The sequence below is a fragment of the Ursus americanus genome, chromosome 27, assembly GCF_024610735.1.
Source record: "Ursus americanus isolate L20-20 chromosome 27, mUrsAme1.1.p, whole genome shotgun sequence".
NCBI classification, from domain to species: domain Eukaryota; kingdom Metazoa; phylum Chordata; class Mammalia; order Carnivora; family Ursidae; genus Ursus; species Ursus americanus.
Window position 1 is genome coordinate 3,121,194 of NC_142153.1, and position 14,019 is coordinate 3,135,212.

Here is a 14,019-nt window from a genome sequence, read left to right on the forward strand (position 1 = left end):
CCAGCGACCTTCGAAGGCCCCCACGCCAAAATGTTTGGGCCCAGGCTTCTGCTCGCCAGCGTCCTCACTCCGCCCGCCCCTCCACTCACAGCACAGCCGGCATTTCGGGCCTGCCGGCATCCTGCTTGCTAACCCTAACCCTAGGTCAGTCCCCGAGAGGCCCATCACAAGGGGCCTGGGGCTGCAACGCTGGGGATTGGGGACCCCTGAGACCCAGGGCCAAACTAACACTGCTGCCCCTCCACCACCTGGGCCACTAGGGGCGCTGCCGCTCATTCAAGACAGGAGAACATACAGGGCCTTCCCAGCCCCCCACCCCCGGACCCTCGATGCACCCGCTCCCCAAAGCGCTTGGGCCCACGCTCCCACTAGTCAGCGCCCTCTCATCAACCCGCCCCTCCGCTCGAAACACAGCAGGCGGATCGGACCTGCCCTACTCCTGGAGGCTAATCCTAACCCTAGGTCGGTCCCCGAAGGGCCCATCCAAGGGGCTTGGCGCCCCAACGCTGGGGATTGGGAACCTCCGAACCCCAGCGCTGGACTCACCCTGCAGCGCCCGGCCACCCGGGCCGCTAGGGGCGCCGCCAGTCATTCAGGCTCGAGAACGGGTAGGGCCCTCTGAGCCCCTGGCGAGCTTCGAAGGTCGCCTGCGCCAAAACACTTGGGCCCACGCTCCCACTCACCAGCGCCCTCCCCTCGGCTCGCCCCCCCCCTCGCCACACCGCCCATGGATCCTGCCTGCTGGCGCCTTCGGGGCTAATCCTAACCCTAGGTCGGCCCCCAAGGGGCTCCTCCCAAGGGGCCTGGCACAGCAATGCCAGGGAATGGGGACCCCCGCCCCAGCGCTGGACTCACCCACCGCCCCACCGCCACCCGGGCCGTTATTGGCGCCGCCTGTCATCAGGGCGGCAGAATGGGCAGGGCTCTCTGAGCCCCCAGCGACCTTGGAAGGCCCCAGGCGCCAAAATGTTTGGGCCCAGGCTCCTGCTCGCCAGCGCCCTCACTTCGCCCGTCCCTCCACTCGCCACACAGCCGGCATTTTGGGCCTGCCGGCATCCTGCTTGCTAACCCTAACCCTAGGTCAGTCCCCGAGAGGCCCCTGACAAGGGGCCCGGGGATGCAACGCTGGGGATTGGGGACCCCAGTGCCACAGGGCCGGACTAACACTGTTGCCCCTCCACCACCTGGGCCACTAGGGGCGCTGCCGCTCATTCCCGGCGGGAGAAGGGGCAGGGCCCTCCAAGCCCCCTTCCACATTCGATGGCCCCCTGCCCCAAAGCGCTTGGGCCCACGTTCCCACTAGTCAGCGCCCTCACCTCAACCCGCCCCTCCGCTCGAAACACAGCAGCCGGATCGGACCTGCCGGCCTCCTGGGGGCTAACCCTAACCCTAGGTCGGTTCCGGAGGTGCCCCTCCCAAGGTGACTTGCGCCGCCATGCCCGGGATCCTGGACGTCCTAGCCCCAGGGCCGGACTCACCCTGCAGCCACCTGCCACCCGGGCCGCTAGGAGCGCCGCCGGTCATTCAGGCGGGAGAAGGGGCAGGGTCCTACAAGCCCCTGACGACCTTCGAAGGCCGCCCCAGCGCCAAAACCTGTGGGCCCAGGGTCCCGCTCGCCAGCTCCCTCCCCTGGCCCGCCGCAATGCGCGCTACACAGCCAGGGGATTGGGCCTGATGGCCTCCTGGGGGTTAAGCCTAACCCAAGGTGGGTCCCCCAGGGGCCCATCCGAAGGTGCTTGGCGCCCCAACGCCAGGGATTGGGGACCCGAGACCCAGCGCCGGATTCACCCTGCAGCCCCCACCCCTGGGCCGCTAGGGGGCTGACCGGTTATTCAGGGGGGGAGAACGGGCAGGGCCCTCTGAGCCCCCAGCGACCTTCGAAGGCCCCCGCGCCAAAATGTTTGGGCCCAGGCTTCTGCTCGCCAGCGCCCTCACTCCGCCCGCCCCTCCACTCACAGCACAGCTGGCATTTCCGGCCTGCCGGCATCCTGCTTGCTAACCCTAACCCTAGGTCAGTCCCCGAGAGGCCCATCACATGGGGCCTGGGGCTGCAACGCTGGGGATTGGGGACCCCTGAGACACAGGGCCAAACTAACACTGCTGCCCCTCCACCACCTGGGCCACTAGGGGAGCTGCCGCTCATTCAGGGCAGGAGAACATACAGGGCCCTCCCAGCCCCCCACCCCCGGACCCTCGATGCACCCGCTCCCCAAAGCACTTGGGCCCACGATCTCACTAGTCAGCGCCCTCACCTCAACCCGACCCTCCGCTCGAAACACAGCAGGTGGATCGGACCTGCCCTACTCCTGGAGGCTAATCCTAACCCTAGGTCGGTCCCCGAAGGGCCCACCCAAGGGGCTTGGCGCCCCAATGCTGGGGATTGGGAACCTCCGAACCCCAGCGCTGGACTCACCCTGCAGCGCCCCGCCACCCGGGCCGCTAGGGGCGCCGCCAGTCATTCAGGCTCGAGAACGGGTAGGGCCCACCGAGCCCCTGGCGAGCTTCGAAGGCCGCCTGCGCCAAAACACTTGGGCCCACGCTCCCACTCACCAGGGCCCTCCCCTCGGCTCGCCCCCCCCCTCGCCACACCTCCCATGGATCCTGCCTGCCGGCCTCCTCGGGGCTAATCCTAACCCTAGGTCGGCCCCCAAGGTGCTCCTCCCAAGGGGCCTGGCACCGCAGTGCCAGGGATTGGGGACCCCCGCCCCAGCGCTGGACTCACCCTCCGCCCCACCGCCACCCGGGCCTTTATTGGCGCCGCTGGTCATTCAGGGCCTGCGAATGTGCAGGGCACACCGAGCCCCTGGCGCATTTCGAAGGCCCCCGCGCCAAAGTCTTGGGCCCCCGTTCCCACTCCTCAACGCCCTCAGCTCGGCCTGCCCCTCTGCTCGCTGCACATCCAGCAGATCGGGCTTGCAGGCCTCCTGGGGGCTAACCCTAACTCTAGGTGGGCTCCTTAGGGGCCCCTCGCAAGGGGCCTGGCGCCCCAACGCTTGGGATTGGGGACCCGAGCCCCAGCGCTGGACTCACCCACCGCCCCACCGCCACCCGGGCCCTTATTGGCGCCGCCTGTCATCAGGACGGCAGAACGGGCAGGGCCCTCTGAGCCCCCAGCGACCTTGGAAGGCCCCAGGCGCCAAAATGTTTGGGCCCAGGCTCCTGCTCGCCAGCGCCCTCACTCCGCCCGCCCCTCCACTCGCCGCACAGCCGGCATTTTGGGCCTGCCGGCATCCTGCTTGCTAACCCTAACCCTAGGTCCGTCCCCGAGAGGCCCCTGACAAGGGGCCCGTGGATGCAACGTTGGGGATTGGGGACCCCAGTGCCCCAGGGCCGGACTAACACTGTTGCCCCTCCGCCACCTGGGCCACTAGGGGCGCTGCCGCTCATTCCCGGCAGGAGAAGGGGCAGGGCCCACCAAGCCCCCTTCCACATTCGATGGCCCCCTGCCCCAAAGCGCTTGCGCCCACGTTCCCACTAGTCAGCGCCCTCACCTCAATCCGCCCCTCCGCTCGAAACACAGCAGGCGGATCGGACCTGCCCTACTCCTGGAGGCTAATCCTAACCCTAGGTCGGTCCCCGAAGGGCCCATCCAAGGGGCTTGGCGCCCCAACGCTGGGGATTGGGAACCTCCGAACCCCAGCGCTGGACTCACCCTGCAGCGCCCCGCCACCCGGGCCGGTAGGGGCGCCGCCATTCATTCAGGCTCGAGAACGGGTAGGGCCCTCCGAGCCCCTGGCGAGCTTCGAAGGCCGCCTGCGCCAAAACACTTGGGCCCACGCTCCCACTCACCAGCGCCCTCCCCTCGGCTCGCCCCCCGCCCCGCCACACCGCCCATGGATCCTGCCTGCCGGCCTCCTCGGGGCTAATCCTAACCCTAGGTCGGCCCCCAAGGTGCTCCTCCCAAGGGGCCTGGCACCGCAGTGCCAGGGATTGGGGACCCCCGCCCCAGCGCTGGACTCACCCTCCGCCCCACCGCCACCCGGGCCTTTATTGGCGCCGCTGGTCATGCAGGGCGGGAGAATGTGCAGGGCACACCGAGCCCCTGGCGCATTTCGAAGGCCCCCGCGCCAAACTCTTGGGCCCCCGCTCCCACTCCTCAACGCCCTCAGCTCGGCCTGCCCCTCTGCTCGCTGCACATCCAGCAGATCGGGCTTGCAGGCCTCCTGAGGGCTAACCCTAACTCTAGGTGGGCTCCTTAGGGGCCCCTCGCAAGGGGCCTGGCGCCCCAACGCTTGGGATTGGGGACCCGAGCCCCAGCGCTGGACTCACCCTCCGCCCCACCGCCACCCGGGCCGTTATTGGCGCCGCCTGTCATCAGGACGGCAGAACAGGCAGGGCCCTCTGAGCCCCCAGCGACCTTGGAAGGCCCCAGGCGCCAAAATGTTTGGGCCCAGGCTCCTGCTCGCCAGCGCCCTCACTCCGCCCGCCCCTCCACTCGCCGCACAGCCGGCATTTTGGGCCTGCCGGCATCCTGCTTGATAACCCTAACCCTAGGTCCGTCCCCGAGAGGCCCCTGACAAGGGGCCCGGGGATGCAACGCTGGGGATTGGGGACCCCAGTGCCCCAGGGCCGGACTAACACTGTTGCCCCTCCACCACCTGGGCCACTAGGGGCGCTGCCGCTCATTCCCGGCGGGAGAAGGGGCAGGGCCCTCCAAGCCCCCTTCCACATTCGATGGCCCCCTGCCCCAAAGCGCTTGGGCCCACGTTCCCACTAGTCAGCGCCCTCACCTCAACCCGCCCCTCCGCTCGAAACACAGCAGCCGGATCGGACCTACCGGCCTCCTGGGGGCTAACCCTAACCCTCGGTCGGTTCCCGAGGGGCCCCTCCCAAGGGGCCTTGCGCCGCCATGCCCGGGATCCTGGACGTCCTAGCCCCAGGGCTGGACTCACCCTGCAGCCACCCGCCACCCGGGCCGCTAGGAGCGCCGCCGGTCATTCAGGCGGGAGAAGGGGCACGGTCCTACAAGCCCCTGACGACCTTCGAAGGCCGCCCCAGCGCCAAAACCTGTGGGCCCACGGTCCCGCTCGCCAGCTCCCTCCCCTGGCCCGCCGCAATGCGCGCTACACAGCCAGGGGATTGGGCCTGATGGCTTCCTGGGGGCTAAGCCTAACCCAAGGTGGGTCCCCCAGGGGCCCATCCGAAGGTGCTTGGCGCCCCAACGCCAGGGATTGGGGACCCGAGACCCAGCGCCGGATTCACCCTGCAGCCCCCCACCCCTGGGCCCTAGGGGGCCCGCCGGTTATTCAGGCGGGGAGAAAGGGCAGGGCCCTCTGAGCGCCCAGCGACCTTCGAAGGCCCCCGCGCCAAGATGTTTGGGCCCAGGCTTCTGCTCGCCAGCGACCTCACTCCGCCCGCCCCTCCACTCACAGCACAGCTGGCATTTCGGGCCTGCCGGCATCCTGCTTGCTAACCCTAACCCTAGGTCAGTCCCCGAGAGGCCCATCACAAGGGGCCTGGGGCTGCAACGCTGGGGATTGGGGAACCCTGAGACCCAGGGCCAAACTAACACTGCTGCCCCTCCACCACCTGGGCCACTAGGGGCGCTGCCGCTCATTCAGGACAGGAGAACATACAGGGCCCTTCCAGCCCCCCACCCCCGGACCCTCGATGCACCCGCTCCCCAAAGCGCTTGGGCCCACGCTCCCACTAGTCAGCGCCCTCACCTCAACCCGCCCCTCCGCTCGAAACACAGCAGGCGGATCGGACCTGCCCTACTCCTGGAGGCTAATCCTAACCCTAGGTCGGTCCCCGAAGGGCCCATCCAAGGGGCTTGGCGCCCCAACGCTGGGGATTGGGAACCTCTGATCCCCAGCGCTGGACTCACCCTGCAGCGCCCCGCCACCCGGGCCGCTAGGGGCGCTGCCAGTCATACAGGCTCGAGAACGGGTAGGGTCCTCCGAGCCCCTGGCGAGCTTCGAAGGCCGCCTGCGCGGAAACACTTGGGACCACGTTCCCACTCACCAGCGCCCACCCCTCGGCTCGCCCCCCCCCCTCGCCACACTGCCCATGGATCCTGCCTGCCGGCCTCCTCGGGGCTAATCCTAACCCTAGGTCGGCCCCCAAGGGGCTCCTCCCAAGGGGCTTGGCACCGCAATGCCAGGGATTGGGGACACCCGACCCAGCGCTGGACTCACCCTCCGCCCCACCGCCACCCGGGCCTTTATTGGCGCCGCTGGTTATTCAGGGCGGGAGAATGTGCAGGGCACACCGAGCCCCTGGCGCATTTCGAAGGCCCCCGCGCCAAACTCTTGGTCCCCCGCTCCCACTCCTCAACGCCCTCAGCTCGGCCTGCCCCTCTGCTCGCTGCACATCCAGAAGATCGGGCTTGCAGGCCTCCTGGGGGCTAACCCTAACTCTAGGTGGGCTCCTTAGGGGCCCCTCGCAAGGGGCCTGGCGCCCCAACGCTTGGGATTGGGGACCCGAGCCCCAGCGCTGGACTCACCCTCCGCCCCACCGCCACCCGGGCCTTTATTGGCGCCACCTGTCATCAGGACGGCAGAACGGGCAGGGCCCTCTGAGCCCCCAGCGACCTTGGAAGGCCCCAGGCGCCAAAATGTTTGGGCCCAGGCTCCTGCTCGCCAGCGCCCTCACTCCGCCCGCCCCTCCACTCGCCGCACAGCCGGCATTTTGGGCCTGCCGGCATCCTGCTTGCTAACCCTAACCCTAGGTCCGTCCCCGAGAGGCCCCTGACAAGGGGCCCGGGGATGCAACGCTGGGGATTGGAGACCCCAGTGCCCCAGGGCCGGACTAACACTGTTGCCCCTCCACCACCTGGGCCACTAGGGGCGCTGCCGCTCATTCCCGGCGGGAGAAGGGGCAGGGCCCTCCAAGCCCCCTTCCACATTCGATGGCCCCCTGCCCCAAAGCGCTTGGGCCCACGTTCCCACTAGTCAGCGCCCTCACCTCAACCCGCCCCTCCGCTCGAAACACAGCAGCCGGATCGGACCTGCCGGCCTCCTGGGGGCTAACCCTAACCCTAGGTCGGTTCCGGAGGTGCCCCTCCCAAGGTGACTTGCGCCGCCATGCCCGGGATCCTGGACGTCCTAGCCCCAGGGCCGGACTCACCCTGCAGCCACCCGCCACCCGGGCCGCTAGGAGCGCCGCCGGTCATTCAGGCGGGAGAAGGGGCAGGGTCCTACAAGCCCCTGACGACCTTCGAAGGCCGCCCCAGCGCCAAAACCTGTGGGCCCAGGGTCCCGCTCGCCAGCTCCCTCCCCTGGCCCGCCGCAATGCGCGCTACACAGCCAGGGGATTGGGCCTGATGGCCTCCTGGGGGTTAAGCCTAACCCAAGGTGGGTCCCCCAGGGGCCCATCCGAAGGTGCTTGGCGCCCCAACGCCAGGGATTGGGGACCCGAGACCCAGCGCCGGATTCACCCTGCAGCCCCCACCCCTGGGCCGCTAGGGGGCTGACCGGTTATTCAGGGGGGCAGAACGGGCAGGGCCCTCTGAGCCCCCAGCCACCTTCGAAGGCCCCCGCGCCAAAATGTTTGGGCCCAGGCTTCTGCTCGCCAGCGCCCTCACTCCGCCCGCCCCTGAACTCACAGCACAGCCGGCATTTCGGGCCTGCCGGCATCCTGCTTGCTAACCCTAACCCTAGGTCAGTCCGCGAGAGGCCCATCACAAGGGGCCTGGGGCTGCAACGCTGGGGATTGGGGACCCCTGAGACCCAGGGCCAAACTAACACTGCTGCCCCTCCACCACCTGGGCCACTAGGGGCGCTGCCGCTCATTCAGGACAGGAGAACATGCAGGGCACTCCCAGCCTCCCCCCCTCCCCCGGACCATCGATGCACAGGCTACCCAAAGTGCTTGGGCCCACGCTCTCACTAGTCAGCGCCCTCACCTCAACCCGCCCCTCCGCTCGAAACACAGCAGGCGGATCGGCCTGCCGTACTCCTGAAGGCTAATCCTAACCCTAGGTCGGTCCCCGAAGGGCCCATCCAAGGGGTTTGGCGCCCCAACGCTGGGGATTGGGAACCTCCGAACCCGAGCGCTGGACTCACCCTGCAGCGCCCGGCCACCCGGGCCGCTAGGGGCGCCGCCAGTCATTCAGGCTCGAGAATGGGTAGGGCCCTCCGAGCCCCTGGCGAGCTTCGAAGGCCGCCTGCGCCAAAACACTTGGGCCCACGCTCCCACTCACCAGCGCCCTCTCCTCGGCTCGCCCCCCCCCGTCGCCACACCGCCCATGGATCCTGCCTGCTGGCGCCTTCGGGGCTAATCCTAACCCTCGGTCGGCCCCCAAGGGGCTCCTCCCAAGGGGCCTGGCACCGCAGTGCCAGGGATTGGGGACCCCCGCCCCAGCGCTGGACTCACCCTCCGCCCCACCGCCACCCGGGCCTTTATTGGCGCCGCTGGTCATTCAGGGCGGGAGAATGTGCAGGGCACACCGAGCCCCTGGCGCATTTCGAAGGCCCCCGCGCCAAACTCTTGGGCCCCCGTTCCCACTCCTCAACGCCCTCAGCTCGGCCTGCCCATCTGTTGGCTGCACATCAAGCAGATCGGGCTTGCAGGCCTCCTGGGGGCTAACCCTAACTCTAGGTGGGCTCCTTAGGGGCCCCTCACAAGGGGCCTGGATCCCCAACGCTTGGGATTGGGGACCCGAGCCCCAGCGCAGGACTCACCCTCCGCCCCACCGCCACCCGGGCCGTTATTGGCGCCCCCTGTCATCAGGGCGGCAGAACGGGCAGGGCCCTCTGAGCCCCCAGCGACCTTGGAAGGCCCCAGGCGCCAAAATGTTTGGGCCCAGGCTCCTGCTCGCCAGCGCCCTCACTCCGTCCGCCCCACCACTCGCCGCACAGCCGGCATTTTGGGCCTGCCGGCATCCTGCTTGCTAACCCTAACCCTAGGTCCGTCCCCGAGAGGCCCCTGACAAGGGGCCCGGGGATGCAACGCTGGGGATTGGGGACCCCAGTGCCCCAGGGCCGGACTAACACTGTTGCCCCTCCACCACCTGGGCCACTAGGGGCGCTGCCGCTCATTCCCGGCGGGAGAAGGGGCAGGGCCCTCCAAGCCCCCTTCCACATTCGATGGCCCCCTGCCCCAAAGCGCTTGGGCCCACGTTCCCACTAGTCAGCGCCCTCACCTCAACCCGCCCCTCCGCTCGAAACACAGCAGCCGCATCGGACCTGCCGGCCTCCTGGGGGCTAACCCTAACCCTAGGTCGGTTCCCGAGGGGCCCCTCCCAAGGGGCCTTGCGCCGCCATGCCCGGGATCCTGGACGTCCTAGCCCTAGGGCCGGACTCACCCTGCAGCCACCCGCCACCCGGGCCGCTAGGAGCGCCGCCGGTCATTCAGGCGGGAGAAGGGGCACGGTCCTACAAGCCCCTGACGACTTTCGAAGGCCGCCCCAGCGCCAAAACCTGTGGGCCCACGGTCCCGCTCGCCAGCTCCCTCCCCTGGCCGGCCGCAATGCGCGCTACACAGCCAGGGGATTGGGCCTGATGGCCTCCTGGGGGCTAAGCCTAACCCAAGGTGGGTCCCCCAGGGGCCCATCCGAAGGTGCTTGGCGCCCCAACGCCAGGGATTGGGGACCCGAGACCCAGCGCCGGATTCACCCTGCAGGCCCCCACCCCTGGGCCGCTAGGGGGCCCGCCGGTTATTCAGGGGGGGAGAACGGGCAGGGCCCTCTGAGCCCCCAGCGACCTTCGAAGGCCCCCGCGCCAAAATGTTTGGGCCCAGGCTTCTGCTCGCCAGCGCCCTCACTCCGCCCGCCCCTCCACTCACAGCACAGCCGGCATTTCGGGCCTCCCGGCATCCTGCTTGCTAACCCTAACCCTAGGTCAGTCCCCGAGAGGCCCATCACAAGGGGCCTGGGGCTGCAACGCTGGGGATTGGGGACCCCTGAGACCCAGGGCCAAACTAACACTGCTGCCCCTCCACCACCTGGGCCACTAGGGGCGCTGCCGCTCATTCAGGGCAGGAGAACATACAGGGCCCTCCCAGCCCCCCACCCCGGGACCCTCGATGCACCCGCTCCCCAAAGCGCTTGGGCCCACGCTCTCACTAGTCAGCGCCCTCACCTCAACCCGCCCCTCCGCTCGAAACACAGCAGGCGGATCGGACCTGCCCTACTCCTGGAGGCTAATCCTAACCCTAGGTCGGTCCCCGAAGGGCCCATCCAAGGGGCTTGGCGCCCCAACGCTGGGGATTGGGAACCTCCGAACCCCAGCGCTGGACTCACCCTGCAGCGCCCCGGGACCCGGGCCGCTAGGGGCGGAGCCAGTCATTCAGGCTCAAGAATGGGTAGGGCCCTCCGAGCCCCTGTCGAGCTTCGAAGGCCGCCTGCACCAAAACAATTGGGCCCACGCTCTCACTCACCAGCGCTCTCCCCTCGGCTCGCCCCCCCCCTCGCCACACCGCCCATGGATCCTGCCTGCCGGCCTCCTCGGGGCTAATCCTAACCCTAGGTCGGCCCCCAAGGGGCTCCTCCCAAGGGGCCTGGCACCGCAATGCCAGGGATTGGGGACCCCCGCCCCAGCGCTGGACTCACCCTCCGCCCCACCGCCACCCGGGCCTTTATTGGCGCCGCTGGTCATTCAGGGCGGGAGAATGTGCAGGGCACACCGAACCCCTGGCGCATTTCGAAGGCCCCCGCGCCAAACTCTTGGGCCCCCGCTGCCACTCCTCAACGCCCTCAGCTCGGCCTGCCCCTCCGCTCGCTGCACATCCAGCAGATCGGGCTTGCAGGCCTCCTGGGGGCTAACCCTAACTCTAGGTGGGCTCCTTAGGGGCCCCTCGCAAGGGGCCTGGCGCCCCAACGCCTGGGATTGGGGACCCGAGACCCAGCGCTGGACTCACCCTCCGCCCCACCGCCACCCGGGCCGTTATTGGCGCCGCCTGTCATCAGGACGGCAGAACGGGCAGGGCCCTCTGAGCCCCCAGCGACCTTGGAAGGCCCCAGGCGCCAAAATGTTTGGGCCCAGGCTCCTGCTCGCCAGCGCCCTCACTCCGCCCGCCCCTCCACTCGCCGCACAGCCGGCATTTTGGGCCTGCCGGCATCCTGCTTGCTAACCCTAACCCTAGGTCCGTCCCCGAGAGGCCCCTGACAAGGGGCCCGGGGATGCAACGCTGGGGATTGGAGACCCCAGTGCCCCTGGGCCGGACTAACACTGTTGCCCCTCCACCACCTGGGCCACTAGGGGCGCTGCCGCTCATTCCCGGCGGGAGAAGGGGCAGGGCCCTCCAAGCCCCCTTCCACATTCGATGGCCCCCTGCCCCAAAGCGCTTGGGCCCACGTTCCCACTAGTCAGCGCCCTCACCTCAACCCGCCCCTCCGCTCGAAACACAGCAGCCGGATCGAACCTGCCGGCCTCCTGGGGGCTAACCCTAACCCTAGGTCGGTTCCCGAGGGGCCCCACCCAAGGGACCTTGCGCCGCCATGCCCGGGATCCTGGACGTCCTAGCCCCAGGGCCGGACTCACCCTGCAGCCACCCGCCACCCGGGCCGCTAGGAGCGCCGCCGGTCATTCAGGCGGGAGAAGGGGCAGGGTCCTACAAGCCCCTGACGACCTTCGAAGGCCGCCCCAGCGCCAAAACCTGTGGGCCCAGGGTCCCGCTCGCCAGCTCCCTCCCCTTGCCCGCCGCAATGCGCGCTACACAGCCAGGGGATTGGGCCTGATGGCCTCCTGGGGGCTAAACCTAACCCAAGGTGGGTCCCCCAGGGGCCCATCCGAAGGTGCTTGGCGCCCCAACGCCAGGGATTGGGGACCCGAGACCCAGCGCCGGATTCACCGTGCAGCCCCCCACCCCTGGGCCGCTAGGGGGCCCGCCGGTTATTCAGGGGGGGAGAATGTGCAGGGCCCTCTGAGCCCCCAGCGACCTTCGAAGGCCCCCGCGCCAAAATGTTTGGGCCCAGGCTTCTGCTCGCCAGCGCCCTCACTCCGCCCCCCCCTCCACTCACAGCACAGCCGGCATTTCGGGCCTGCCGGCATCCTGCTTGCTAACCCTAACCCTAGGTCAGTCCGTGAGAGGCCCATCACAAGGGGCCTGGGGCTGCAACGCTGGGGATTGGGGACCCCTGAGACCCAGGGCCAAACTAACACTGCTGCCCCTCCACCACCTGGGCCACTAGGGGCGCTGCCGCTCATTCAGGGCAGGAGAACATACAGGGCCCTCCCAGCCCCCCACCACCGGACCCTCGATGCACCTGCTCCATAAAGCGCTTGGGCCCACGCTCTCACTAGTCAGCGCCCTCACCTCAACCCGCCCCTCCGCTCGAAACACAGCAGGTGGATCGGACCTGCCCTACTCCTGGAGGCTAATCCTAACCCTAGGTCGGTCCCCGAAGGGCCCATCCAAGGGGCTTGGCGCCCCAACGCTGGGGATTGGGAACCTCCGAACCCAAGCGCTGGACTCACCCTGCAGCGCCCCGGGACCCGGGCCGCTAGGGGCGGAGCCAGTCATTCAGGCTCAAGAACGGGTAGGGCCCTCCGAGCCCCTGTCGAGCTTCGAAGGCCGCCTGCGCCAAAACACTTGGGCCCACGCTCTCACTCACCAGCGCTCTCCCCTCGGCTCGCCCCCCCCCTCGCCACACCGCCCCTGGATCCTGCCTGCCGGCCTTCTCGGGGCTAATCCTAACCCTAGGTCGGCCCCCAAGGGGCTCCTCCCAAGGGGCCTGGCACCGCAATGCCAGGGATTGGGGACCCCCGCCCCAGCGCTGGACTCACCCTCCGCCCCACCGCCACCCGGGCCTTTAATGGCGCCGCTGGTCATTCAGGGCGGGAGAATGTGCAGGGCACACCGAGCCCCTGGCGCATTTCGAAGGCCCCCGCGCCAAACTCTTGGGCCCCCGCTGCCACTCCTCAACGCCCTCAGCTCGGCCTGCCCCTCTGCTCGCTGCACATCCAGCAGATCGGGCTTGCAGGCCTCCTGGGGGCTAACCCTAACTCTAGGTGGGCTCCTTAGGGGCCCCTCGCAAGGGGCCTGGCGCCCCAACGCCTGGGATTGGGGACCCGAGACCCAGCGCTGGACTCACCCTCCGCCCCACCGCCACCCGGGCCGTTATTGGCGCCGCCTGTCATCAGGACGGCAGAACGGGCAGGTCCCTCTGAGCCCCCAGCCACCTTGGAAGGCCCCAGGCGCCAAAATGTTTGGGCCCAGGCTCCTGCTCGCCAGCGCCCTCACTCCGCCCGCCCCTCCACTCGCCGCACAGCCGGCATTTTGGGCCTGCCGGCATCCTTCTTGCTAACCCTAACCCTAGGTCAGTCCCCGAGAAACCCCTGACAAGGGGCCTGGGGCTGCAACGCTGGGGATTGGGGACCCCCGAGCCCCAGGGCCAGACTAACACTGCTGCCGTCCACCACCTGGGCCAGTAGGGGCGCTGTCTCTCATTCAGGGCGGGAGAAGGGGCAGGGCCCTCAGAGCCCCCGAGGACCTTCGATGGCCACCCGCCCCAAAGCGCTTGGGCCCACGTTCCCACTCCTCAGCGCCCTCAGCTCGGCCTGCCCCTCCGCTCGCTGCACATCCAGCAGATCGGGCTTGCCGGACTCCTGGGGGCTAACCCGAGCTCTAGGTGGGCCCCTGAGGGGACCCATCCATGGGGTCTGGCGCCCTAACGCCGGGGATTGGGAACCTCTGAACCCCAGCAGTGGACTCACCCTGCAGCCCACCGCCACCTGGGCCGCTAGGGGGCCCCCGGTCATTCAGGGCAGGAGAAGGGGCAGGGCCCTCTGGGCCCCAGGCAACATTCGAACCCCCCCCCCGCTCCAAAATGTTCTGGGCCCAGGCTCCAGCTCGCCAGCGCCCTCACTCTGCCCGCCCCTCCACTCACTGCACAGCGGGCATTTCGGGCCTGCTGGCATCCTTCTTGCTAACCCTAACCCTAGGTCAGTCCCCGAGAAACCCCTGACAAGGGGCCTGGGGCTGCAACGCTGGGGATTGGGGACCCCCGAGCCCCAGGGCCAGACTAACACTGCTGCCGTCCACCACCTGGGCCAGTAGGGGCGCTGTCTCTCATTCAGGGCGGGAGAAGGGGCAGGGCCCTCAGAGCCCCCGAGGACCTTCGATGGCCACCCGCCC